The sequence below is a fragment of the Elaeis guineensis genome, chromosome 6, assembly GCF_000442705.2.
Source record: "Elaeis guineensis isolate ETL-2024a chromosome 6, EG11, whole genome shotgun sequence".
NCBI lineage: Eukaryota > Viridiplantae > Streptophyta > Magnoliopsida > Arecales > Arecaceae > Elaeis > Elaeis guineensis.
In genome coordinates this window covers 86,833,746-86,858,675 of record NC_025998.2, presented here as the reverse complement: position 1 = coordinate 86,858,675, position 24,930 = coordinate 86,833,746, and the positions used below count along the sequence as shown (strand labels likewise).

General features: G+C 40.3%; 2 non-coding genes across 2 annotated transcripts; both read left to right on the top strand.

Annotated features, from left to right (window-relative positions):
• The first annotated feature begins 15,739 nt into the window (after nt 1–15,739).
• Nucleotides 15,740–15,846, top strand: LOC140858948 (small nucleolar RNA R71). The gene has a single exon (XR_012142352.1). It is a non-coding gene; the product is annotated as a small nucleolar RNA R71 (small nucleolar RNA).
• A 794-nt stretch (nt 15,847–16,640) lies between these two features.
• On the top strand, nt 16,641–16,746 carry LOC140858888 (small nucleolar RNA R71). Its single transcript, XR_012142292.1, has one exon. It is a non-coding gene; the product is annotated as a small nucleolar RNA R71 (small nucleolar RNA).
• The last annotated feature ends 8,184 nt before the right edge of the window (nt 16,747–24,930 follow it).

The window sequence follows — 24,930 nt, the reverse complement described above, 5'->3', positions numbered from 1 at the left end:
ATTTTATATGCAACATAATATGTCATAGATATTAAAATAGGTTAATTTGATGATTAGATCATATATATGTTAGATTAATTTGATTAATCTAATAATCTTCCACTATAATTTTTTCAAAAAAATTTCAAAATATATGGATGAAATTGCCTACGCATCCCAACAGTGGTACCAAAGCCTAGGTTCGTTATGACATAATTTATGTGCATATTAAATCTAAATTTTAATTTTATTTAGATCTGATATATGATATTTTAATTTAAATTTAATTAATGATTGATTGTACAAACTGATATAAGATTAACCTACTGTAGAGTTTACCCCTTATAATGAAAAGATTATCCTAGTTTGTATTGATCGTTGATAAAATTTGATTTTATGTCATACATGTGATGTTTATGATCTGATTTAGATGTGATTTAAGATTATAATCAGATCTGATATAATTTAGATGAGATATAAATTTAAGCATATATGATATGTGATTAGATTAGATGATCCTATTAGTAAGTACTTGGATTGGGTTGATGACCAGACCATCTGATCATAGGAGCAAAAAGGGTTTAAAGATCTTCTCTTTTTATTTGATGGGTTTCTCTTATGACATGTAGGGGTGCCATGTGATTAAAAATTATCATCATATTTGTTAGGATCAAAAATCATGAGTAACTCAAATCATGCGGCTTTGAGATACCTGCTCTCAAAGAAAGATGCTAAACCACGATTGATTAGATGGATCTTATTACTTCAAGAATTTGATTTTAAAATTTGAGACAAAAAGAGATTTAAAAATATTATAGTAGATCACCTATCTAGGATCCTAGTTGAAGATTGTGAACCTACATCAATTGAAGAATCTTTTTCAGATGAGCAACTTCTAGTAGTTTCACACATAAAGGCCCCTTGGTTTGCAGACATTGTGAATTACTTAGCAGTTGGACAAATTTCTGATGGTTGGTCTAAGAATGAAAAGAATCAATTCTTTGCTCAAATCAAGTATTATTTTTGAGAAGATCTTGAATTTTTTTGAATTTGTGCTGATCAGATCGTTCGTAGGTGTGTTCCTGAATCTGAACAATTGAGTATCTTGCAATTTTATCATGCTATTGCTTATGGAGGATATTTTTCTAGATGAAAAACTATGACCAAAGTATTGTAAAGTAGTTTTTACTGGCCCACATTATTTAAGGATGCTTATACTTTTAGCCAGAAATGTCTTAGGTGTCAAGCTTTAGAAAATATTTTAAAGAAAAACATGATGCCTTTGAACCCCATCTTGGTACTTGAAATTTTTGATATCTGGAGAATTGATTTCATGGGATCCTTTCCGCCTTCCAATGGTTTTGAATATATTTTGGTGGCCATTGACTATGTTTTTAAATGGATTGAGGCAATGGCAATATGAACCAATGATCATAAGGTAGTCATAAAATTTATTCAAAAAAATATCTTTTCTAGGTTCGGATTTTCACGTGCTATCATTAGCGACAGAGATACTCACTTCACAAATTATCAATTTCAAATACTACTATAAAAATATGGAGTCACACATAAGATAGTTGCACCATATCACCCATAAATAAGTGGCCAAGTAAAAGTATCCAATAGAAAGATCAAGAATATCCTGCAAAAGACTATTAGGTCCGATCGTAGAGATTGGTCAGATCGATTAGATGATGCATTATGGACCTATAGGATAGCTTATAAAAATCCTATTAGAATGTCTCCCTATAGATTGATCTATAAAAAAGCTGGTCATTTTCTGGTAGAACTTGAACACAAAGCATATTGGGCAATCAAGCAACTGAATTTTAATTTGAAACAAGTTGATTCCAATCAGATGTTGCAACTGAGTGAATTAGATGAATTGAGACAAGAGGTATATAAAAATTCATAGATTTATAAAGAGAAAATGAAAGTCTCTCATGACAAACACATTTCAAAAAAAACCTTCGAGCCAAATCAATAAGTTTGGTTATTTAATTTAAGACTAAAATTGTTTCCAGAAAAATTGAGATCTAGATAGGATGGACCTTACATAGTAAATCAAATATTCTCACATGGTGCAATCAAACTTTATGATCCTAAATCTAAATTTTTTTTTAAGATAAATGGTCAAAGATTGAAACCATATATTGAAGGGATATCACTAAATCGAACCATTGATCAAGCAGTATTAACAGACCCACACTGAATTGAGTTGCATTATGTTTGGCTGAAGATGGTAAACTTAGTGCTTGTTAGGAGGCAACCCAATATTTATTTTTTCTTTTATTTTTTAAAAAAATACATCCTTTATAACAAAGATGAGCACCTCTTCTCAGGTTGTTTCTCAATATTATAGTAGATAGGTGGTCTACTATAATATTTTCAAATCTCTTTTTGTCTCAAATTTTAATATCAAATTCTTGAAGTAATAAGATCCATCTAATTAATTATGGTTTAGCATCTTTCTTTGAGAGAAGGTATCTCAAAGCCACATGATCTAAGTAACTCATGATTTTTGATCCTAACAAATATGATGGAAACTTCTCTAGGGCAAATACTATAGCTGGTAACTCTTTCTTAGTTGTGGTATAATTTATTTGAGCTTCATTCAGAGTTATGCTGGCATAATAAATTACTACAGAATATTTGTTTACCTTTTGGCCCAAGATAGTTCCTATGGCAAAATCTGAAGCATCGCACATGATCTCAAAAAGTAGTGACTAGTCTGGAGGTTGGATGATTGGAGTTTTAGTCACAGTTTCTCTTAGAAACTCATAAGACAAGACATTCTTCATCAAAATTAAAAGAAACATCCTTAGCGAGCAGATTACAAAGGATGGGATGTTTTGAAAAAGTCTTTGATGAAGCGACAGTAGAATCCTACATGGCCAAAGAAAGATCAGATTTTTTTGACAAAAGTGGATGAAGCTTAGAAATTAGTTCAACCTTTGTTCTATCAATCTCAATCCCTCTCTTTGACACAATATGCCCTAAAATAATTTCTTCTTGAACCATAAAATGGCACTTCTTCCAGCTTAAAACTAGATTGGCCTCAATGCATCGTTTTAACATTCTCTTCAAATTGTTGAGGTAACTTTCAAAAGATTCTCCGAAGACTCAAAAATCATCCATAAAAATCTCTAAGAAATCTCCTACCATATCCAAAAATATTGACATCATGCACCTTTGAAAGGTCATGAGTGCATTACACGATCCAAAAGGCATTCTCTGAAAAGTAAAAGTTTCATAGAGGTATGTGAAGGTGGTCTTTTCCTGATCTTCTGGGTAGATTGCTATCTAATTGTATCCTGAGTATCCATCCAAAAAGTAGAAATATTATTGGTGTTGGGTTCTAGTGACATGGAGGAATGTAAATTTCAAAAAAATTTATATATATTCAATAATTGAAAATAAGTTTAACAATTAAACATGATAACCGAAACAAAAACCCTAGAAACACCTTGATGATTACAATCAAATAACATAAACATATATAATAAGAAGAGATCAGAAGTCATATACCAATATGAAGATAATGATTTGGTAATCATGAGATCTCCATAAGACTTTAAAGTAGAAGCTCTCTAATGGTGATCCATACAGGACTGTTTAGGGCCCTTCCCAATTCGACGTAGTGCTATAGCCATCTTCGCAAGTCCACTACAATTCGTTCTTCACAAGAATGGATTGCACCATCATTTTTATACCTTCAAGACCTTTACTAGAACTACTCTAGAAACCATTTTCCAAATGATCTCACCATGCAAAAATCATATTTGATGTTCAACACTTGAACAATCTAATTTTTGGACAAGCATCACATGCTTTCCATTTTCCTCTTCCCTTCCTTTCTATTTTTCTCTCCCTTTTCTTATCCTTTTTCTTCTCAAATTTTTTTTGTCTTTCCTCACATAATCTCATGCCTAAAGGCTCTTTCAATGAGATTTTATCCCATATGGGGCATCCCTTATATAAGGTATGAAGGGGAACAACAAAACTTCTCAATGGGTGCCAACCCTTGGCATCCCTTAACCCTTACATGCTATGAATTAATTATCAGTGTGGAATCCAAAGGTGTAAAGAATGGAATAAGATGTGTTTTACAAGCAGAAGGACTCTTTTTCTACGTACAAAAATCAATACGCCATCTTATGGTGCATGGGATAAGGGAATGGGCATGAATTCAAGTCCAAAACATTAAGGACTCTTCCATATTCAATGCACAAAATGAAAGGGCATTCCAATTATTTTTGGCATGGAGTTCCTTTTCAGAGAAAGACTCGTCCTTCTCTTTTGTGCCCACATATCCCAAGTGTCATGATGCGTGCAAATAAAGGAACGTGTAAAATAAAGGAAGGAATTAAGAGAAGTAAACCAGGACTTCTCTCTTAAATGCAAAATTAAATGGGGTGGCATTTTTTTTTCTTACATGTGGTTAGGCATGGAGGAGGTTGATTACATATGAAACACTTTTATAAAAATTAGATAAGCCACCTATTTATCTAATGATTCAAACCTAATCATATTAGGTCAAGGCAACAAGTTAAGGATTAGCACAAACATCTTTGCCCAGAACTCAATTGAAAACTTAGATTAATTCATGTGCTAGCAATTTAATTAACCCATTGAATTTATAATAAATCCAAATAGTTTGGATCAAGATCAAATTCTTATTGTGTATGACCCATTGAATTTTAAATCTAGCTAGCAGTGGACCCAGACTCTCGATATAACCCTAATCTGATTAGATTAGGTCAGCTTAAGAGTCCCAATCAACTAAGACTCTTCTTAATTAATTCTTGAATTAAATTCTTTTAATTCTGATGAGTCCATAAGTCAAGGTTGATGACTAGCAACATGTCATGAATATCCAAAAGATTTGAAATTTGATAAAAGTACCAAAATTATCCTTCCATGGTGAGTTATCGTGCAATTCAATCCTTCGATCACTCAACATTCCAGACAGGCCATAGGCATGAAATCATGTCAAGCCTAAATATCTATCCATATGTATCTCAATCTGATGATGATGACTCGATTGATGAATTAGTAGAAATTTTTTCTATTGTTCATCCCTGCTCTAACCAGAGACTTCTAGAGTCATTATCCTATGAGATCACATAGGATGTTCTCTCCTTCTATAAGGAGTGATCGATTCTTTATGACCACTCACAATCTCCATGCATACTTTACCATACTCAGAATATCCAACATACATCTCAAAGTGGCATACTAGAGAATAAACCAAAGGATCCATATACATAAGGTACTATGGTGATCTCAGGTCAAAGGATCACCTACACCACTCTCACGGAGAACCATCTATCGACATGATGTAAGGCTCCATCAGATGTTTTGCCTGTGGGTCAGTTCAGTAAACTCATTCTCTAATGAGTACCTACATCCTTGTATTAGTATTGCCACACAAATGATTGTGAAATCAACCACCCTCTCCATCGAGCATACATAGGATTACCAATCTTACTGGTATCATTGATTTTCGACTCGATGATCCAATGACTAAAAATATTTTAGATTGGGACTATCAAGATTTTAGGTCTCACTGGTATGATCTCATCATGGTCCTAAAATTATTATTCTAATCTATGAGATTTATGATATTCATAAAAATATGATACAACAAATGATAAAACATAATACCTCATAAATAAAATAACTAATGTCATGCAAATAAGTAGAAAGATAATATAGAAAAATTCCTTCGTATTATCCATGTGATTGGCTAGTAGAATACTATTCTTTCAGTTGGCCAGCTAGTCTTTTCAGGATTTGATCAATAAAAGATAAGGGGAAATGATCTTTACAGGTGGCTACATTGAGTTTTCTATAATCTATATGATTCACCACCTAGTAAAAAGTCAGGTTGGTACTAGATCCCCATGGTCGGAGTGGATAATCGTGAGTCTAGATTTTTTTGGAACAACTTAAGTGGGACTTATCTAGTGGCTATCAAAAATAGGATAAATGATGCCAGCATCTAGCTATTTAATTACCTCCTTCTTGACTACATTCTACTGTTAGATTTGTGCCCTAGAAGCCAATTGTTGGCTGACATATTATGTAATTTCAAGGCCTAAACTTGTAATCTTTTTATCATCAATAAAAGAATTTTTTATTCCAATCATGTTTATGTATCCATGCTTTATCCTAAAAATTAACAAAGATGATTTTTATATATTCTTAAAGTGTTAAAAATTTGAGACATATATTAATTAGTGATTAATTTCTAAATATTTTTTATCAAAAAATTATCACAGAAGACAGTGATCAATCCATTTGAGATCGATGCACGGTTCACCTCCTTTATGGACAGATGAGTCTTAGATCTGTGGTGTAAAGATACTGGGGTGAAGGTGTAGAAGGTTGTTAGAGAACAACTTACACTAAGCATGACCAACACGAGAACCACATGGATGTCTACTTACTCGTTAGTGGTCTTCTCGATGATGCAGTGGTGTGAGTGGTCCTATGACCTGCATTGCTATTGGCTATTCACAGCAAGGCTATTGAGTTTGACTGCATGTTTTCTTGGTCTCTAGCCATTTGGGTCCTTGCTGTGTATATTGGCTACAGTAGGTTTAAGTTCGCTATTTGGAGTAGGATACACCTAGATGGAATCTATCAATCTTGGTAGAAAAGGAGAAGTTCTATACGATTTGCAAGACACAGTTTAGAAAGTTTTTGACTAAAGCAAGTATGAATACTGAAAAAAAAAATTTACAAGATTCACAAATGAATTCGAATCGAGCCAATCTTGCATATGACTGACGATGGGGTCTAGCGAGTTCTCCATGACCTTCGACAAGTCGAGACTCATGATAGAAGAACTGAATCATACGATAACTGCACCTAGAGGTTTATACTTTTATTCTGCTTGGTTGTCACTACATACTGCTAGATGTCACTGGTGGATTGTGAGACTCATCGAGCGTCATCTTGATGATTGATGATTTTTGAAGAGTAGAATTGGAAATATTCTAATTGATCGAAAAGAGTTTCAATGATATTATGATGGAGATCACAATATATCTCACTATCAGATAGAATGAAACCTATGAGATCACACATTAAGGGATTTAATCTTGAATTTACCTATTGGGCTTATAAAATTCTAATTGGATTAGGGTTTATTGAAGTCCTATTATGTTTATGAGAACCATGATAGCACACGGTTAAACCTAATTCTTTTTGAGACTTCGATTTGATCAAATTCATAGCCTTGAACCTAACCAAAATTTATTTTGATTTAATTGGGCTCTTAATCGTAAGCCCAAGAGAATTTAATTAAGTCAATTAGTTAGCATAATTATCCTAACATTATCTTTTCTTTATCCCCTAATTATCTCTAAGTGTGCATGTGGAATAAATGGAAAGATGGAAGGTGCAATCTTCTCTTTTTGACAAGACCAGGGGATGCTAACCCTTTGGATTTGGCAAGTGGGGCTTGCCCCCTACTTGAGGTTTGGCATGGAGGAGAGAGAGTGGGGCCACACCCCCTCTCATTTGGCAAGAAACCCCTTAACCCCTTAAGGGGTGCCAATTGTTTGCGCCCCAAACTACCTGCCTTATAGAGATAGGGCGCCTCTTGTATCTACCTAAAGGGGCTGATTATATATCAATTATATTTGATTTTAATTAAAATAAATCATATTAAAAAGGTAGAAGATTCTTATGTGATAAAGATCCACCCCTTTAAGATAATTGGTTCCTATTATGAGTCAGGATAGCGCCTATATAAAGAGAATGTCTCTAGGGTTTCTAAATAATAATAGAGTTTTTGTGAAACAAATCTCTCTCTCTCTTCTCCATGCCTCCTCTCCTCCCTCTGTTCTCTTTCATGCCCAAGGGTTGGACATCCTCCTTTCCATACGTCAAGAGGTAGTGGTGATTTATCTTCAAGAGTGAAGAACGAGGAGAAGAAGAAGAAGGCTGCATATCAAGGAGTTGATCCCACAGTCTAGATCAAGGTATTGATCTAAGATCTCAAGGCTAAGATTCTTCTTGAAAAAATATTCTACTATGAGGAGATCAGTTCAAGATTGATCCTGATGGATACCCATAGAGATCGGACACATGTGAGGCTCAAGTATCTACGAATATGTGATCATCGAAAGCGGTGAATATCTATCCGCATTAAGATATAAAAATTCGATCTCATACTTGCCTTTAAATTTTAGATTATATATGTATTTTTCTTCTGGGCTTTGGGTAGGATTAGATTTGACCTTATGTATGTGGGGTTAAAGGGTTTAACCCATTTTGTTTCTGCTGTATTTTTAAAAAAGTTTTAAAATATACACATACTACCTATCCGATTTTTTAACAGTGGTATTAGAGTCACTGATTTTTAAAAATATATATGATCTGATTTTTCTATTAGATCTGAAAGTTTTAATAATTTAAAATCGATCTTGTGCTGATATAAGATTATCCTAGTATAGGGTTTACTTCCTATATTGTAAAGTTATCCTAGTACAAGATTGATCAATTTTGAAAACTATTTTTAAAATAATTAAATCAATCTTTTAGATCTAAAAATTAGCATATGTGATATGTTAAATTTTAGTTTAGATCTGAAATTAGAATGATTAAAAGTTTACATCAAATTGATATAAGGTTGTCCTGATATAGGGTTTACCCCCTATATTATAAAGGTTGTCCTAGTTTGATGTGAATTGATGCGTAGTCGTTGATAGCACCAAAAATAACTCTACTCACTACATAGGTAGGATGAGTCGAGATCGTATCCTCAGGGACCTTGGGCTAAGTTGAGATTACAAAATAAAAGAAAGAAGCATTGTTTTGATTTAGAAAATAAATTATCTTAAAATTGATGTAATTAGAAAATAAAGAGCTCGGGAGTTTTGAATTAATTTTGTACTAGTAGAGTTGTATCTCTTTTTTTTTAATTAAATAGATATGATTAATCTTAGAAAAAATATCTATCTTTTCTCGACACACTCCGTACCCATAGATCACGGTGCATCTCCAAAAAGTACTAGGTAAACAATTTTTCTTTCCTCGGCACGCCCCGTACCCGTAGATCACGGTGCATCTCCGAAAAGTAAAAGTTGTTCCTAATATTAATCTAATAGGAAAGTATAAATAAAAGCATATGAAAGAGAGCAAATAAAAAACTCATGATGATTTAAATAAAAAGCATAATCTTTATTGCATATAAAGAAATACAAGAAAGTTTAGAACAATAAACCCACTCTGTGTCGTTACAAAATTTCTTCTCCACTCCCGAGACTGCTAGCCTAGCTGCTTATGGAGTAGTCCCTTTCTCTTCCTCTATGCAAGGCTCTAGAAGGATTTCTGGGATGATCCTCAAATGGGAGTACAAGAGCCTTTTTATAGGTGTTAGGAGGGATGAGTTTTACATAGTTTTCAGATGTGGGACTAAAAAAAATACTAAGGACTAAAAGATGGATGGATGAGATGGAAAGATCACAAGTAGATAAAGAAAATACAAATTCTTCCTCTTGAAGTATTTTCAAGTATTATATTTTTTCTTTTAATTTTCAGATCCATCTGCTATCATGAGCGTCTGTTCGCCACTGTGTTCGCCAGCACAACTCCACGCGAACCCGCCATGCCGCGCGCTCGCACCTGCACTGCCGCGCGCTCGCTCTGCCGCATGCTCACACTGTTAGGCTTTTGATTACAAAAAGAAACTTTTGTTTGTTTAAAATGATGCCTATATCCTTTTTGGGTTCCTTGCATAGTATCTTCATTTTCTATAATATCGTATGCATCCTTCTTTTATTTTAATTTTATTTTAAGTCTAATTTTCTTCAAACTTGAATCTTTTTGATCTACTAATTGGACTCTTTGTATCGACGATCCCTTTCCTGTAAAACATAAAAAAAATATCAAATTTTTAATAAATAAAATAAATTAAATATAATTTTTTGCTTTAAATGACTTAAATTAAGTGTTTATCACACCCTCCAACTTGAATTTTGCTCGTCCTCGAGTAAAATAGATATATCAGCATTGTGTACCGACTCGATCTTGAATAAAAAGTTAGGTTAGGCATCCCAAAAGGTAGATGATACCTAGTCAGACCATTAAAGAGATACTTCATTGGATTATCAATTTGACCCAATTAGTGGCTGAGTATTAACTAAAGAAATTTTAAGAGCTTTTCTTTCACCAACTCTTCACTTTACTCTTTAAATCCTCTAACTTAATGTGAGAGAGGTTATTATCTTCTTGCAATTTAGTCTCCTTATTATCCACTATTTTTTTTTTTTACATTGCCCACCTTTTTATGCGAACCATAATGCTTACTTAGGCAAAGGGGCCCGGTTACTCAGTAGGAAACTAATTTTTTTTTTTTAAATAAATTTTAAGGAGAATTTTTGCATACTTCGACCTTTCTACCCAATCTCTCATGAAGCAGATTCTTTATTGAGATCAGTAAGAAGAGGGTTGTAGAATCACTCCTAAAATTTGATCCAGTCTAAACCCTACCATTCATTGGATTTTCTTAATAATTTATTCCTCAGTATCTCTAAAATTATCTTGACCGTTAATCATTCATTGATTAGGATGCCTAATTGACTCTTAATCAAAATAAAATTTGGATATACAAAACTAATTATTTCTGATCATACTCAAGGATTTGATTAATTTCCTTCCCCCCCCCAACTTAATCTACATTGTTCTCAATGGAGTAGGAAAGCAAAGAAAATAAAAGGAGAGAGTGCACCTGGGATAATTTTGCTTCGAAAGTTGAAGATAGCTTCATTGATTAATAGGCTCTTGTTCTACATTCCTGCAGCTGCAGTAAAGTAAAAAAAAATATGAAATCATTGGGTTGCCTCCCAACAAGCACTAAGTTTTACGTCTTCAGCCAGACATCAAGTTTAGTATTCATTATAAAGTGGATCACACAAGTAGATGGTGTCGATTCATTCTTTATGTGCAATTTTATCTACATATGGCTTCAGACGTTGGCCATTTACCTTAAATGTATTGCCATTCTGGGGGTCATGAATTTTAATTGCTCCATGTGGGAATATTTGTGTGACAATGAAAGGTCCATCCCATCGGGATCGAAGTTTACTGGGAAAAAGGCGTAACCTGGAATTGAAAAGCCATACCTTTTGATTTAGCTTAAACGATTTTCTAGAGATATATTTGTCATGAAATACTTTGGTTTGAGCCTTGTAAATTCATGAACTCTCGTATGCATCATTGCGAAGTTCTTCCAGTTCATTGATTTGCAACCTTCGATTAGAACCTGCATTCTTCATGTTAAAATTAAACATTCGTATGGCCCAAAGTGCATGATGTACTAGTTCAACTGACAGATGGCAAGCTTTGCCATAAACTAGTCGGTAGGGTGACATACCGATAGGGGTTTTAAAAGCTGTACAGTAAGATCATAATGCATCATCTAAGTGAAGAGACCAATCCTTTCTATCGGGCCTAACCGTCTTTTTTAGGATATGTTTAATCTCTCTATTTGACACCTCTACCTGACCATTAGCTTGGGGGTGATATGGTGTGGCCACTTTATGTGTAATATTATATTTTTTCATAAGTGCTTCAAAATATTTATTCATAAAATGAGTCCCTCCATCACTAATGATCACCCTTGGGAAGCCAAATCGACTAATGATGTTTCGTTGGATAAAACTAGTTACAACTTTATTATCATTAGTCTGTGTAGCTATTGCATCCATCCATTTTGACACGTAATCAACTGCCACCAGAATATATTCGAATCCAAATGAGGCTGGAAAAGGTCCTATGAAATCAAACCCCCAAACATCGAAGATTTCTACTACTAAAATGGGGGTCAGCGGCATCATATCCTTCTTGGATAAATTTTCTGTTTGCTGACATTGCAGACAACTTCGACCAAATTCATGTGCATCCTTGAAAAGCGTTGGCCAATAAAACCCACTCTGCAGCACTTTTGCTGTAGTTTTTCTTCCACTAAAATATCCCCCACATGTCGAAGAATGGCAAAAAGTGAGAATGCTTTGAAATTCACTCTCGGGGACACAACGATGAATAATTTGGTCAGGACAGTATTTGAATAGTTCAGGTTCCTCCAAGAAATAATGTTTAATTTGCAAGAAAAATCGATCTTTTTCTTATTTTATCCAGTGAGAAGGTACTTGTCCTGTGGACAAGTAATTGACAATATGAGCAAACCATGGAGGATGGGTAGAGGAGATTGCAAAAAGTTGTTTGTCAGAAAATTTTTCTTTGACTTCATCTATGCCTATCGTGTGTTCAACTAAGATCCTGGAGATGTGATCAGCTACCACATTCTCGGAACCCTTCTTATCTCGGAATTTCAGATCAAATTCTTATAAAAGAAGGATCCATCTGATCAAACGTGGTTTAGTATCTTTCTTTGAGAGGAGATGTTTCAGAGCCGCATGATCATAGTAAACTAGAACCTTAGACCCTAACAGATATGAGCAAAATTTTTTAAAGGCGAACACTACTACTAGTAGCTCTTTTTCTATTATGTTGTAGTTTAATTGGGCATCGAAAAGAGTCTTGCTAGCATAATAGATCACATGTGGCTCTTTATTAATTTTTTGGCCTAAAACGGCACCTATTGCAAAGTCAGAGGCATCACACATAATCTCAAATGGAATGGACCAGTCACGGGGTTTTATTATGGGTGCTGTTGTCAGGGCTGTTCGTAATGTGTTGAATGCTTTCAAACAGTCTTTGTCAAAGACAAATGGTGTGTCCTTGGCCAACAGATTACACAGGGATCTTGAAATCTTGCTAAAGTCTTTGATGAAGTGTCTATAAAATCTGGCATGACCTAAGAAGGATCGTATTTGTCGGATCGAAGTAGGGGGTGGTAGTTTTGAAATGACCTCAACTTTGGCTTTATCTACCTTGATCCCTCTTTCAGAAATAATATGTCCTAATACAATTCCTTTCCGCACTATGAAATGGCTCTTTTCCCAACTTAGGATGAGATTTGTCTCCATACACCATTTAAGAACTTTGGAAAGATTATGGAGATAATCCTCAAAGATGGTTTCAAACACAAAAAAATCATCCATAAAAACTTCAAGACATTTGTCCACCATATCCGAAAAAATGGCCAGTATGCACCGTTGAAATGTAGTGGGTGCATTGCAGAGCCCGAATGGCATACGCCGAAAAGTGAAGGTGCCATAGGGGCAGGTGAAGGTAGTCTTTTCTTGGTCATCCAAAAATACAGATATTTGATTGTACCCTGAATAACCATCAAGAAAATAGAAGAAACTTTGTCCTGCTAACCGTTCTAAGATTTGGTCGATGAAGGGCAATGGAAAATGGTCCTTCCTAGTAACGGCATTTAGTTTTCTATAATCTATGCATACTCACCATCCAGATGATATGCGAGGGAGAAGTAGTTCACCTTCTTCGTTCTCAACCACAGTAATACCTGATTTCTTAGGTACTACTTGAGTGGGACTGACCCATTTACTATCGGATATGGGGTAGATGATTCCAGCATCTAACCACTTTACCATCTCTTTCTTTACTACTTCACGCATGTTTGGGTTCAATCTCCTCTGCATATCTCGATGGGGTTTGGCATTTGCCTCAAAATGAATATGGTGCATGCAAATGGAGGAATCAATTCCTTTTAAATCGGTAATGGACCAACCAATAGCCTCTTTGTGTTCCTTCAGAATACCAACCAATTGTGCTTCCTGATTAGGGGTCAAGTCTGATGCAATGATTGCTGGGAGGATGTCATTGGGTCCTAGAAATACATACTTGAGCGTAGCAGGAAGGGGTTTCAATTCTAACGTAGGTGGTGATTCTAAAGATGGGACTATTGGTGTACTGGCTAATGTGGGCAATGGCTCATACTTGATTGTCCATAGAGGAGTGGTTTTATCGTGTGGTGTATCCAACAAGGTGTTAACTTCTTTCATATATCCCTCAAAGTCATACACTCCAAAGTGAGCCAAACAAGTATCTAAGGGGTATGGAGCTAGAATTGTGGGTGTTGCATCTTCTATAATATCTTCTAGTGTATCTACTTCGAAGCAACTATCCATTGATGGTCCTTGGAAAGCACCAAACACATTCAGTCTCAGTTTCTTATTCCCAAACGATATGTCCATAACTCTTGTCCTATAATTAATGCATGCATTTGCCATAGCTAGGAAGGGTCGTCCTAAGATAATGAGAATTTGTCTTGGGTTGCCACTTAGTTCCATATCGAAAATCAGAAAATCAACTAAAAAGTAAAACTCATCTACCTTGACCAAGACATCCTCAAGCATTCCACGTGGTTCCTTAATTGATCTGTCGGCTAATTGCAGTGTGACTGATGTGGGTTTCAGTTCTCTGAATCCAAAAAGTTCATACACCGAACTAGGTAAAAGATTCACACTTGCCCCTAAGTTTAGAAGAGCTTTTTCAATGTGATAATCTCCTATAACGCAGAAAATGATGGGGGCTCCTGGGTCCTTAAGCTTTGGAGGAGTGGCATGCTGGAAGACAGAACTAGCCTGTTCAGTGAGGCATACTTTTTTTGGGATTTGTGATCTAGATTTATATTTTTGGGTGCACAAATCCTTCAAAAATTTGGCATAAGCAGGGACCTGTTTGATTGCATCTAGAAGGGGAAGATTAATTTGGACTTGCTTAAACAATTCTAACATCTCGTCGAGTCTTCCTCCCTTCTTATCTGCAGGAATAGGGGCTTTCAGGGCATCCGAAAATGGGGCTTTAGGAAAGTAAGATGATTCCGGTGCAGTTGGTTCATTCTCTATTTTAAGGTCCTCCTTGTTCTTGGGTGATTTGGCTTCTGTTAGAGGTTTAGGGTCGGTCTCATTGGTTTTACTAGTGTGTTCAATGACCTTCCCACTTCTCAGAGTCATGATTGATTTGGCGTGTTCAGAAAAAGCTTCTGGGGTATTAGAGCTCTCAATCACAAATTGCCCTCTTGGGTTGCTCTCGGGTTGGCTAGGTAATTTTCCTCCTTCCCTCCTACTGAATGCAGTCGCTAGTTAACCTATTTGGGTCTCTAGCTTAGCAATGGATTGTGTGTGGGAGTTAAGGGTCTGAGTGTTGACTTCTAATCATTCTAGTGCTTTCAGAATTTTTTCCTCAAAAACTGAGCTGTGACCAGTAGTAGACAGTTGAGGAGCATTTTGAAATTGATGGTATGGTCCATGCATATATGTTGGGTCCTGATATTCAGGTCGAGGTGCGGCAGGGCCAACCACTGGTTGTGGTCTCCAAGAAAAATTTGGATGGTTTCTCCAGCTGGGGTTATAAGTGTTCGAATATAGAACGTTTCCTGGTCTGCAAGCTTGTTGGACTTGAGCTTGCTGAACCTGCTCGTGCACAAACTCAGGAAATTGAGGTGTGGCTGGGCATTCACTAACAAAATGGTTCGGACTTGCACATAATGCACAAACTTTTTGGATTGGGTTAAGTGGAATTGGGGATTGTCCCGTATTTAGAAGACGGTCTTTGGGACAGTTCATCTACCTTACTATGGATATCCATGACATTTCCAATCTGATAAATTCCACTTCTTTTTTGTTGAAGCATGGGTTGTTCTCTAGAGGTGGCAGACATATGATGTAGAAAATTCTCACTAAGTGTTTCAAAGAACTGTCAGGCTTCATCCTCACTCTTTAGCATGAATGTCCCACCACATGATGCATCAACCATTTGTCGGTGTTTCTCTGATAAACCATCATAAAAATACTAACAAAGTTGCCATTTAGGGACAGCATGGTGTGGACACTTACGAATGAGGTCCCTTAACCTTTCCCATGTCTCATGAAAAAGTTCACCCTCCAATTGAGAAAAAACTAGTGATCGCTTTTCTAATTTGATTTATTTTTCTAATTGAAAAGTATTTCTTGAGAAATTCTCTCTGAAGATGATCCCAAGTTGAAATTGTTATAGAGTCTAAGGAGTTTAACCAATGCTTGGCTTTGTCCTTAAGTGAGAAAGGGAATAGTTTCAACCTAAGGGCATCATCGGAGAAGTTTTGAATTTTTACTGGATTTTTAGTAGACGGTTGAGGAGCATTTTGAAATTAATGGTATGGTCCATGCATATATGTTGGGTCCTGACATTGAGGTCGAGGTGCGGTAGGGCCAACCACTAGTTGTGGTCTCCAAAAAAAATTTGGATGGTTTCTCCAGTCGGGGTTATAAGTGTTCGAATATGGATCGTTTCCTAGTCTGCGAGCTTGTTGGAGTTGAGCCTGCTGAACCTGCTCGTGCACAAACTCAGAAAATTAAGGTGCAGCTGGGCATTCACTAACAAAATGGTTCGGACTTGCACACAATGCACAAACTTCTTGGATTGGGTTAGGTGGAATCGGGGATTGTCCAGTATTTAGAAGACGGTCTAATTTTTGGGACAGTTCATCTACCTTACTGTGGATATCTATGATGTTTCCAATCTGATAAATTCCACTTATTTTTTGTTGAAGCATGGGTTGTTCTCTAGAGGTAGCAGACATCTGATGTAGGAAATTCTCACTAAGTGTTTCAAAGAGCTGCCAGGCTTCACCCTCACTCTTTAGCATGAACGTCCCACCACATGATGCATCAACCATTTGTCGGTGTTTCTCTGATAGACCATCATAAAAATACTGACAAAGTTGCCATTTAGGGACAGCATGGTGTGGACATTTACGAATGAGGTCCCTTAACCTTTCCCATGTCTCATGAAAAAGTTCACCCTCCAATTGGAAAAAACTAGTGATAGCTTTTTTAATTTGATTTGTTTTTCCAATTGGAAAGTATTTCTTGAGAAATTCTCTCTGAAGATGATCCCAAGTTGAAATGGTTATAGAGTCTAAGGAGTTTAACCAATGCTTGGCTTTGTCCTTAAGTGAGAAAGGAAACAGTTTCAACCTAAGGGCATTGTTGGTGCAGAATTCTATCGAAGTCAGAGTTGCTAGAGTCGAGATGACCACTGTCACTGTCGGGACCTGCAAGAAAAGTCTAAACCGGAGTTGGGGGTGCTCCGGCAAGATCCTCCGACGCTCAAGTCAGTACTCTGCCTCAACAGAAATGGAGTGCTCGAGTGAAAATTTTAGCAGAGTTTTGAGATAGAGTTTTTGAACTTAGAGAAGAATGTATCTGGGGGTCTCTTTTTATAGACGAAGTGCGTAACAAATTGATAGTGACATCTGTAACCACCTGGTAGTGGGCTGTTCAGAGCCGCCCAGAGTTTGTTATAGAGAGTAGTGGCGTCAGGGGTCGTTCAGAGCCACATGGAGTTTGTTACAGAGAGTAGAGTGGTGTCCGTTGTCGCGACTTGCCAGAGAGTAGTGGAGCCACACAGAATCCATTGCAGAGAGTGGGGCAGGGTAGTGGCCATTGTCATTACTTGCTAGAGAGTTCGGATCTATCGGCTAGAGCTCGGCTGGAACATCTGATGGATCGGGATGGCTCTCTATCCCATCGATCTGGGAGAAGTTCGGATGTCTCTGAGGTTGCTAACGAGTCTACTGTTGTCAGATACCTTAGGTGCTGATACTACAAGAGGGAGTCATCTGTTGTAGAAGCTCGGATGGAGGCTTTCTGTTGGTGAAGCCCGGTAGGAATCTGATTGCTAGAGAAGTCCATCTAGGATTCGCCTGATGTGGAAGCTCGTCCGAAGATGATTCACCAGAGAAGTTCAATTTCATGAAGGATCTAGAGGGGGGTCGGCCGGCGATGGACTTCGGATAGTGCTGGGGAGGTTCGACAAACGTTGGAGGCGATCGATCGTTGTAAGAATCCAGCTGTCGGAGTCCATCCGTTGTGAAAACTCGTCCGAAATCCATCCGCTGTGGAAGCTCGGATGGAGTCCGATTCTTATGGGAGGCCGAAAGGAGGTCGCTTATTGTTGGAGCTCGATCGAAGATTGATTGTCGTGGGAGCTCGGAGTAATGACCTGGCCGATGGATCCTGCCCCATGGTAGAAGCTCGTCTGGGATCCGGCTACGAAGAAGCTCGACTGAAGTCTACCTGTAATGAAAGTTCAGAAGAAATTTGTTTACAGCAGAGGCTCGAATGAAATTTGCTTACAGTAGATATCCAGAGTAGACAACTCACTGTAGGAGTTCGGAGTAGACTGCTCGTAGTAGAAGTTCGGAGTAGACCACTCGTAGCAGAAGTTCGGCTCTCACAAGAGCCCGATTAGAATCTCGAAGGTGGTCGACCGTCATAGAAACTCGGATGGAGTTCGATTTCTGTAGAAACCTCATTATCGAAGAAGCTCGGATATTGATGGAGTCCGGAAGGAGTTCGAAGAATAGTTGGTCACTGTAGAAGGTCGGCTGACAGTGAGGCCTAGAGAGCCTTTGGAGTGGCACGGTAGGTGGATGGAGAAGCTCAGTGTCAGGGAAGTCCGGAAGGGTCGGTCTTTTACAAACTTCGATCGGGGGGTATTTTGTACCAACATCAGTCCCCCTACTTCCGAGTTCGGGTTCGGAATGAAGGAAGTACAGAGAAATTCTCACGATCGAAGTTGCTTTCCTCAATTTTCGCACTCGATGGTTGCCAGATATTTTAACGTTTGGCATGCTGGTACTAGAGGATTTTCAGAAAAGATTTCTTCTTTTTGGAATTTCCATCGGAGCGTGGCTTTAGGTACGACGCAATAATGGCTTTGTCAGCTGCCAGCCATTTTCAATAGTATGTCAAGGTGAGTGGGACATGCGACGAGTGCAGGCCGGCCAGAGGAGATCCACAATCATTATTGTGCCAGATCTCGGGGTCTATTTAAACATGTTCTCCTTCTTCAGGGGTCTCACTTTGCTTGAGAGAATCCCTCAGTTCCCCTTCTCTTCCTTGAGAGTTCCAGCTTCCTCTAGCATCCTTCTCGGCCTTAGGCATACTCCAGGTCGACTTCCATCATTCTTGCCATCTTCCTGCACTCCTGGGGCCGATCTAGGTTAGTTTCAAAACTCCTTATCATTTTCCTGTCCTTTCTTCTTTGTACTCTATTCGTTTAGCTTCCTTGAGGGTCTGTTTGCTATTTTTCTTGATTTTTTTGAGATTTTGTGGCTTCCGTTTGATCCAAAATATCTTCTGATATCTCCTCTTCTAGCAGTTCTAGGAGTTCGTCAGCCTCAGTTCCCTAAAGTCCTGGTATCGTAGACGAACCCGTAGCTAGGACCGAACCTTATCTGGCCTTTGCACCGGACAGCATCCCCGGCTCCTTGACTTCGGATGAACTCTCACTGATAAGGATTCAGTATGGAGTTCCCCCAGAGTACGAGCTGGAGCTTCCCGAGCCAACTGACCGGGCTAACGCCCCTCCTCCCGACCGCTTCTGTCTGTACCAAGAGGCCTTCCACATCGGACTTCGGCTTCCACTGCCATCCTTTGTCGTTGCTCTCTTCCATTTTCTGAACATCTCTCTAGCTTCCATCGTGCCGAACTCCTTTAGGTTTTTGATAGGGTTTCTTTCTCTTTGTAGTTTAGCTGAAGTTCGGCCGACGCTTTCTTTATTTAAAAATTTCTACACCTTCAAGCGTCATCCCTCGATAAAAGACTAGTGGTACTTCTCCCCTCAGTTCGATAGAAAAGAGTTGCTGAAAGGTGCCCCTTCTTCTATCCACAACTGGAAGGAGAGGTACTTCTATATCCGATGCCCGACTTTGGAGCTAGAATTACCCCCTTGGGGCTCTCTGAGGGATTCCATCCACCGGGCTTCTAGCCTGGAAAGGGACAACCTCGAAGCCTCCAAAAAGCTCAAGGCCTATCGAGCCCCCCTCCTCCCCAAACTTCTGAAGGAACAACTTTTGTTCAACATCGGTCTGAGTCCTCTTAACCCTGTCGGTACCATTATTATATATATATTTTTTTTTCTCTTATTCCATCTCTAAGCCATGTTGATTTTCTTTTATCGCAGATATAGACGCAAGCGTGGCTCGGAGGTTAGCCCAGGGTCTCAAGACCCACAAGAGGAAAGACACCTCGACTTCGAGGTCGGTGAAGAAAGCCAGGATAGAAGGGACAACCTCGACCGTGCCTGCTCTGGTAGCCATTGCCATCGAAGTTCCTTCCGACGCTGAACCCGAAGTCCCCCGAGCCCTTTCAAGGAGCCCCCCGGCCGAAAATCCCACTCCCGAGGTTCATCCCGAGGGGGCACCCGGGGCCGAAGGGAGGAAGAGAAAGAAGACCCTGGCCTAGAGGAGCCACAGTCGCAAGGTTGCCATTGAGGGGGCCGATGGCTCCGAGGAAGACCTGGGAGAAAATCTCTTCACCAACAGGGACTTAATAAAGAGGCTGGTCGAAGGGTGCATTCTGTCCGAGGTTGTCGAGAGGATCGTCCTAGCCGATCCTGAGCTGCGAGTCTGGGACTCTCTTGGATCTTTCCTCGAAGTAAGTTAACTCATCTTTCTCCTCCTTCCTGCTTCTTAATTTATTCTTCAGCCTTCATATTGACTCCCCGACCTTTCTTACAGAGTGGGCACCAGCTTGTCGCCAACGTCGAGGTGGTGAAGATCGCCAAGAGGGAGGCAGCTCAGGCAGAGGAGGGTCGCCTAGCTGGGGCCACCCGCCTCGAGGAGAAGATCGCCGAGGTCCTTAGTCTCTAGGAGGCACTGGAAAAGGAGGGACAAACCTCGTCCGATTTGAGGACTGCCTTGGAGGAGGAGAGAGAGAAGGCTGAGGCCGAAATCTCCGAACTGAGGGTGCAGGCTTCCGAGTTGAAGGCACAGGTTTTCGAGCTGAAAGCATGGATTTCATCCCTGATTTTGAAGGCAGGGGCCCGAGCAGTGGAGGAGTTCAAAGCCTCCTCCGAGATGGAGGATCTAAAGGTCCAGTTTGGCCAGGAAGCCTTCATCAAGGGTTTCAAACTCTACCAAGAGAAGGTGGCTGGAAGGATTTTCGAATTGGATCTCGGCTTCCTGAATGAGGCGTCTGATGATGAAGCCGGACCATCCGAAGCCGCTATCGGTCCTCTCCCAGTCAGGACCTCGTCGACCGTCGCGGCTGCCGCTGACGATCTTTCGGAGATGCCGAGCCCCTCTATCTCTGCCCCAGAGGTCCGAAACCTCTAGCTTTGTATTTTTCTTTGTGGTGATTTTTCTTCGTTCTCTTGTACTTAAAAATTATTTAATCAATGAAATCAGATTCTTCTTTACAGAGGGCCCCCATCTTTTTTTTTTTGTATTCTTTTCCTTCTCTTTTATCTTCTTGTACTAATCTGAGTCGTGGCACTCTTGTCTTCCAATGACAGTGTCCTGCCGAAGCTCTCCCCCTGCCACAGGGGATTCCTCTGAAGTCGACGATCCGAGATCTCAGAAGGAAAGTTCGTCAGTTGACGAAGAAATCCAAGAAGCTGGAAGATGAACTTCACCAGTTGAGGAAGAGCCATTCGGAAGTCACTGCGAAGGCCGTTCGTCTTCAGGACCTCCATAAAAAGGGGCTCATGGAATTCACCCAGAAGAAGGCTGACTTCATTACGAAGCTCGAGGAACTCCGAAAAAGTGCTAGCGACCGATCTTGGGCTCAGGCTTCCAAGATCAGCTCCCTTGAAGTCAAACTGGTGGCCATGCAGGAGAAGATCGACCAGTTGGAAGGGAGTCCTGGCTCATAGTCCAAGCCAATCGCGATCGAGACTGGTAACAGAAGCTCTCCGACCTCCAAAAGCAGCTGCAGGATGCTGAAGCGAACTATGACACCTATCGAGTCAGCTGAAGAGGACAAGTAGAGAACTACCGAAGGAAGCTCCAGATGGTGACTGACGAAGTTGCCTGCCTTCAGAGGTAGCTATCTGAGAGAGCCCAGCTCGCCTCTGCACAAGGCTCTGACGAGCTCCGCTCCTTGAGGGGGACCATGGCAGAATTGTCCGTGGCCCTTGGGCGGCGGGAGGCTGAACTGCAGCGGCTAAAGATTCAGCTGGTCCACGAGCAGCAGGTGGTCAAAGATGTCGAGGCAGAGTCCGAGGTCCTGAGGAAGAGGCTTCAAGAGTCGGAGGGTGAGAGCCGACGGTTCCACCAGATGTACCGGGATATGCTGCTGAGAAAGATGGAACTAGAGGAAGAAGTTGAAAACTTACGGTGATCCCTGATAAGGACTGAAACTGAGAGTTTGAAGTCAGAAGAAGCCGGGCTTCCATAGAGCTCCTTTCTTCTCTTTTTATGTATCCCCTTTTTTTTTTCTCTGATCGTTTCCCTTTTTGTTTTTGGCCTTCAGGGCTTTGTAATGTGTACTTCACCAATGAAATGAAAATGAAGTTGTCTATTACCTTGTCCATTTTGGTATTGAGTTGTTGTTTACCGAACTTCTTTTATCTTTCGTCCCGTTTGACGTCGATGTTGTTTGAAGATTCCTGGTCGTTGCTGTGCTGATTCGCCCTTTGGGACCGGAGGTTTTCAACAAGGGTCTTCTTCCTCATTGAGGCGAGGTCCCCTGAGTCTTGGCCTTCAAAGGCTTCGTAATGCATGCTTTACTAATGAAATGAAATGAAATTTTTCTCATTACCTCATCTATTCTTGCTTTGAGTCATTGTTTAATGAGCTTCTTTTGTCTTTCATCCTATTGGACGTCGACATTGTTTGAAGATCCCTGGTCATCACTGTGCTGATTCGCCCTTTGGGATCGAAGATTTTTGACAAGGGTCTTTTTCCTCGTTGAGATGAGGTCCCGTGTGCCTTTGATGTAGTTCATTTTTCACTTATCACTGGAGTAGTTCGTCATTTTCTCTTTTCATCTCCCCTTTTTTCTTCTGTGTTCGAGTGAGGGTCTTCCCTCTGTTCTTGATGGGGTTGTAAGAGTGTAGAGGGGATGTTGAGGAGGCTTTCCTCCTTATCCGATCTTGATCGATCGGGCCTTTGTTCGTGTCAGGATGAGGTTCTCCTCTTATTCCCAACGGTCAGTTTCAGCTCATGTTAGGATGAGGTTCTTCTTCTATTCCTAACAGGGTTGCGGGGGCACGCAAGGACCGCTGCTAGGGCCTCTCTCCCCATCCAGTCTTTAAGTAATCGAGCCTTCGACTTTGCTCATGTTAGGATGTGGTTCTCCTCCTATTCCAAATAAGGCTGTGGGGGCGCATAAGGCGCATAAGGGCCGTTGCAAGGGCCTCTCCCTCCATCCGATCTTTAAGTAACTGAGCCTTCGACTTTGCTCATGTTAGGATGAGGTTCTCCTCCTGTTTCTAATAAGGCTGTGGGGGCACATAAGGGCCGTTGCAAGGGCCTCTCCCCCCGTCCGATCTTTGAGAGACCGAGCCTTCGACTTTGCTCATGTTAGGATGAGGTTCTCCTCCTGTTCCTAACAAGGCTGTGGGGGCACATAAGGGCTGTTGCAAGAGCCTCTCCCCCCGTCTGATCTTTGAGAGATTGGGCCTTCGACTTTGCTCATGTTAGGATGAGGTTCTCCTCCTATTCCTAACAAGGCTGTGGGGGCACATAAGGGCCGTTGCAAGGGCCTCTCCCCCAGTCCGATCTTTAAGAGACCGGGCCTTCGACTTTGCTCATGTTAGGATGAGGTTCTGCTCGTGTTCCTAACATGCTTAATTTCATTTATACGGGGGAGTTACTTCCTATTGTTATAAGCTTATGCTAGAAGAAAAAATATGCGAATATGAAAGAAATTTTTATTTAGGGCAAAGTTGTTGGTAATACATTCGTAGATTTCTCGAACCCTATAGCTGCAGAAAGTCTGCTCTCCGTCGGGGTCCTCCTGAGATGGAGTTGATAATCCCAATCGGAGGTCGATCTTTAGGTTGCCCCTCCCTCCTTGGCAGCCCCGACTGCGGCAGGGTCCTAGGCTGGTCTTCCCTACCTTCAGGTCGGCATCGAATGAATCTATCGAGCCAACCTCGCCTGATGAGCTCTTCGATTTCATCTCGGAGCTAAATGCATTCTTCCATGTCGTGGCCATAGTCACGATGATAGAGGCAGAATTTGTTCGGATTGTGCTTTCCGGGGTGCGAGCGCATCCTTTCCGGCCTTGGCAGCTGCTCCCTAACCTCCATCAGCACTTGAGTTTTCAATGTGTTGAGAGGGGCGTAACTGTGGAATCTTCTAGAGGGAGAGCTCCACCGAACTCTGTGGTCTGGGCTTCTCTGCTTATGAGCTCGGAGAGGAGTCCGAACATGCCTGTGTCTGGGAGGAGTTCGAGAACGCGGTCGAGCTTCACTCGGTCCTTTTTCAACTGCGGGCTTGCTTGAGTCTCCCGCCTGCCGCTCTTTCGTGGTCTCCTCGTCCTTCATCTTGAAGGCTTCTTTTGCTCGAGCATATCCTTCAACCCGAGCCAGCAAATCAGCAAAGTCTCTGGGATACTTCTTTTTCAGGAAAAATAAAAGATCATTCTTCTGAAGACCGCCCTTTAGGGTGGCCATCACGATCGATTGATCCAAGTTTCGGACCTCCAATGTGGTGATGTTGAAACGGTTGACGTAAGCTCGGATGGATTCTCCTTCCCTTTGCTTGATGTTGATGAGGGACTCCGAGCCTCTCCAAGGATGCCGGCTGCTAACAAAATGAGCTGCAAACTGGTGGCTCATCTGGTCAAAGGAGAAGATGGTACCTGGCTTCAATGCTGAGTACCAGTTCCTTGCTGCTCCCTTCAGAGTGGATGGGAAAGCTCAGTACAGGATGGCATCCAGCACGCCATGGAGCAGCATCATTGTTCGAAAGGCCTCCAGGTGGTCAACCGGATCTGAGGTCCCATCATAGCTTTCGAATTGGGGGAGCTTGAAGTTTGGCAGGATCGGTTCCTGCATAATCATTTGAGAGAAAGGAGGGTCTGTGCAGATGTTCTCACCATAAGTAAGGAGAGCGTGGCGGAGCTCTTCGATCCATCGGTTCATCTCCTGGAGCCTTCGATCCAGGAGGTCCTCTCGACTGCGAGTCTCGAGGGTCTTCTGATAGAGTGGAGGTAGGGATCCTCCGGGAGTGGAATCGTGATCAGATCGGGGGCTCTCCACCCTCGGATTCCCCTTGTCGGGGAAGAC